Raw genomic sequence first — 5,101 nt, 5'->3', positions numbered from 1 at the left:
ACTACTAATAATAATAATAATAATAATAATAATAATAATAATAATAATAATAATAATAATAATAACCTAAAATATTGTTGCTAGTTTACAGTATTACATCTATTATCTACCGAAAATGTGAATTCCTTAAAATAATCCACACTATAGTATTGGTGCAACATCCCTTAAAATGGTCGAATGTCTCTCGTTTCGGCGTAAAAGAGGAAGGCATATTCACGCACCCATACACATGTGTATTTATGCGGCAAGAATTTCAAGACGTGCTAATTTTATGTCAGAATTGGTAGCGTATTATACCCCTGACACAGGCCCCTTTATTCATAGATCTATCTAAATTGCTGTTAGGAGAAAAATGTGAGTAGACTGGCTGGGTAGGGCGCTCCAAGTATGCAAGTTTAGGATATTTACGTACATCTTTTTTATGCAGCAAAAATGTCACTGTTGTGGGCTGTTGGAAGAAAAACAAAGCTTTCATTCCAGCAGGATTTGTTCAGACTAAAAGGAGATTACTGGAGTTATCTCTGTTTCTGTTTCAAAAAACTTACACGTTAGTATCATATGTGCATAAGAAAAATAAATGTATCCGTATACTTTCCAACATCAAAGTTTATCGGTGAGCCTACCTTTATTCGTCATTCTATAACTTATGTCATCTACACACATTTCAAATAAAAAGTTAATCCGATGATTTCAATTCGGTTTTGCAGTTTTAATGTTCGGCACTATAAATTTACGATATAAATTATACAGTCGCATAGTTAATTTGTTGTGTACATATAGTTCAATTAAAGCTACTAGATGTCTCCGAAGTTTTTAAACACATATGTAATATTTTTAAATTTAATCTTCACTGAAATTAATGTAGTGCGATTTAATTATACATTTCCTAATAAATGTATTTAAATTAAAGCTATCAAAATGTAAATTAGATGTTACGTTATCACAAAATAAATGCATTGGTATAACATACATTTATGAGAACGTTGAATCATATTACAGGTACGTTAAGAGAGAAATATTCATGTCTTTCTTTATCTTGATGAGCTTTTTGTTTCTTTTTAGAAGGCATCTAGGGTGATTTATGCACTGCCTAGAGAACACTGGAAAATATATTCCTTTTGCTGTACGTTGAGTAAACTGATGTGATGATACTACAAATATTTGTTTACTTTAAAGTTAACAGCTAAAGGTCATCCATTGCATTGATTCTCTTGCCTATCCCTTTTCTTCTACATCCAGTCATTCTTCTGTGAAAGCTATTATAAAATTTTCTTTTGCAAAACTGAAATGAAGACAACGTGTCAGTGCACCGGTTTGGAGAATCAAAAAAGTAGAAAGTCGGTCTTCAGGAAGCTGCCAACAATAATTGACTTTTCCAATATATAAAAATTAGCGACATTTCGTTCCTGTAGTAGCTATGATTTGGAGTCCTTACATCATAGGATGAGTAAGGAAAAAGGCACCCGTCCCCATTCAAGACATCCTAATGCTCACACGGTTGTATATGAAGCTTAGGTCCCACTTTCTTGACTTTGATAAGCACTGGAGTTGATGTAGGGAGTTGAATGCGCTGGTGCCTTATTCCCAGTTTTTCTCTATACCTAATTAACAGAATGCACATGAACCTCTAGGTTTCACTGGAACAAGCGTATGCCGATAAATAAAGATACAAAGTGAGATACAACCTGAGATGTCCAGTGGAGCAAACCTAACTGACTACACCAGAGCGGATCTTTAGGACTAATTAGTGAATAAGAACAGTGGTCAGAAATGAACTATAGACAGGTCATAATCATACCTAGGTGCCTCCGAACATGAAAAGTTGAAAGCCAAATTCTCCCATCTCAACATTTATGATAACAAAGAAAGCGATTACAGAACGTTTTACACATACAACTGTGTTTAATATATCAGCGGCAAATATTCAGTTCAATGTAAGATTTCAACACGGTGGTATTCATCAATAAAATAGCATTGCCGTAGTTTTCCTCGCGAGTTGAGATGGTAATTTCCTTAGGTTCACTCAACTGTTCAATTAACATATGGCACTTTCCAGTGCTAATAGTTTGCTTAAAATAAGAAAAATGGCATCTAGGGATTTTCTTAAATCTAGTAAATAGTGTAAATTGTAAGCATTGGTTGCTAAAAATATTTAATAAAATATGATGGTCAAGAATAAACTAAAGATTTACAGTAGCTTATATCGTAAGGGAAGGGATTAAGATGTAACTAACATTTAGGTTACCCGTATATATTAAATACAAAAATTCCCTCATACAAAGTCAAGAATTGCTTAAGCAGACCAACCGACGATTTGTAGTCGCAAAATGTTCTGAACACAACCAGCGATAACATCTACCTTCCCACTGGTTTCCCAGTTGAATTTTGACATCTCACTGATCAGATTATCTAGTACAGCTGAAGCGTACATACACAACATTAATGTACGTCAGGTTTGTAAACGTGTAACCGTAGAAAAGCCTTATGGTATCTTTTAGGGATAAAGGATTTTCGGAAATTTTCAATTATCTAAGAAAGACGTTTTCTTGAGGAACATTTGAACATGTGTATTGTAACTAATCATTTACCATTCCTGTGGTAATTGCTGGGGCTCTTATGCGGAAATGCGTTGACGCAAATGTGTACAATTAAGAGAAGGGTCACAAATCCCAAGCGGCACTCAGTCGCGGACACTAAGTAGTTCTACCTATTCTCTACAAATAGGAGAAGGCATCTATTATTGGTAGTATAAACTGATTGCGCAGATGCCATAATAAGAAGCGTTTAGCTTTCAGTCCTAGTAGAGCGTTGTAAAAAGCAGGAATGTACTGATTAGTCAGAGTTCAACTGTATCTTTTGGCAGGCAACAAATTTACAGTGTTCGGTGTGAACTTACTGGTAAGCATTTTATATTATTATTGTTTTAAATATTAAGGTAGGGATATCTTGTGTGTTGATTTATACTGCAAAAGTTAAATTATTCTAATGGAGAAAGTTTATAGCATTATTTGTGGTTATATACGTCACGCCTAGCCCCGAACACATGTTTGGCTCCTAGCCCCGGACACCGGTTAATGGTTTTAGATTAGAAATATAGTGACCTATGTAATTAATTATTATTTATGTAACATCAAATAAGCACATAACAAATATTAAAATCGTTTTAAATTATTTACAGGTCAGATTATTTACAGATAAATTATTCAAAAACAGAGGTGCTTGGTGCGAAGAGTCTGTGAAGAGTGTTCTTCATCATATAATTAGTGGAAAATTAGGAACCAGAGAAGCAGCTACTAGATTTGGTACTCCCAAAAATTCACTGCGTAATAGGGTTAAATTAATAAGAAATGGAACAGAAATCAGCCTTGAACCAAAGTTAGGATGTTTTCAACAGACGTTCGACTGGAAAGTGGATAGCAACTTTTTTGACACGTTTGAGAAAATTTTGATGCCTCTCACACACAAAGAATTTCTTAGGCTTGTATATGACCCAGCTGAGGAACGCAAACTTGAGTACAGATTTAATAAAGAGCATAAGATCGTAGGAAAGCATTTGTACAGGAATTAAATGGAAGATTGGGTTGAGTGTTCAATCTGCAAGAATTAGGCTCATGGCGCATGCGCAGAAATTGATCCAAGCAAACCCTACTACAATTGTGGCATATGTATTCAAACATGTCGACAGAAACAAGCAACAAAGTAAACCATCCGGGGCTACCTCCCTAGTTTCGGATTCAGGACATTACCTCACATCGAATGTCAAGTGTGTTTTCCTCTTTGTTTATAGTTTGTGACTACACAAAGTAGTAAAACAGTGTGGTATACTATTGTGCTCCACTATGTTTATTATCATATATTAAGGATAAACGGTTTTCCAAAAAGCTTTGTTTTCCTTTAGTGTCGGGGCTTTTGGATAGTTCCCCTACCCCAGCATGTTGCAGCGTGTAATCACGTGCATTACAGAGAGATGGCGCTGTGATTGCACATGGAGAGCGGTGACATAGAACTGCTGTGATTTCACTGACTTAGAATGTCTTCTTTGATATTATTAATACTTAAGTTTAATTGAAGTGCTTTTCCCAATAAAATTTTTGGACTTCTTTGGTACCCTGTACCACTCGTTACAATATATATTATTCAATATATTTTATTTAAAAAAAAAATATCGAAAAGACTTATTCTGTTCTTAAATATACTACTACTACTACTACTACTACTACTACTTAGAGATGCAAAAAAGCCGGCTTTTTTGAATCGATGGTTTTTTGCACCTTAAAAAGCCTGCTTTTTTGAAAAAAAAACGAGAATTTAGGAAATTTTGGCTTTTTTCATTTTCACGATTTTTCTATTTAAATAGCTTTCTTATAGTATACTCTAAAGTTAAATAAGATTTCATGACCTAAATACCATATTTCGCTCTGTAATTCACCATCATGATGGATGGATCACATGTTTTATGAATTAAGGTAAACATACAGTACGTAGTATTTGAGAACAATTGTAGAGGATATTTAACTTTATTTTAACTTCTGAGTTATCGACATTCTTTCCTTCTCTAAGTCATTTCTTTTTAGTCATCCGTGTTTCATTTCTTAGAGATTAGTAGGGCTACTCTAGCTTCTAGCACATAAGTTAAACTTATGTTTTTCAATATATCTGTCAGAGCGTACGTTTGTCAGTAGCTATATCTGTCAGAGCGTACTTCCACATTTTTGTTATATGGTACTGTAGCTGTGTAATGATTTAGCAGTAATCTTCCGGATACAACCTTGAAGACCATTTTATAGAAATAATAAGTAGCGGATTCAGAAAAGTATTTTGAGAGGTGTTTCTCTGCTTAATGTTTGGCTTTTCTATAGGCATAACTAATATTTCGTTTTGTTTGCATTCAGCAATAACCTTCCTGATACAACCTTGAAAATCATTTTATACTGATAATCAGTGGCGGATTTATAAAAGTATTTTGGGAGGGTTTTTCCATATTAATGTTTAGTTTTTCTAAAAATACATACTTTTTATTTGAGGAGAGCTTGAAGTTTATGAGTAAATATTTCGATTGTTTTAGAAATTCCGTAATTTCGAGGTACAGGCTTCAATCTGT

This window comes from Thermobia domestica, chromosome 11, assembly GCF_964235325.1.
Source record: "Thermobia domestica chromosome 11, izTheDome1.hap1.1, whole genome shotgun sequence".
Lineage (NCBI taxonomy): Eukaryota > Metazoa > Arthropoda > Insecta > Zygentoma > Lepismatidae > Thermobia > Thermobia domestica.
Note: the sequence above shows the minus strand (reverse complement) of the source record.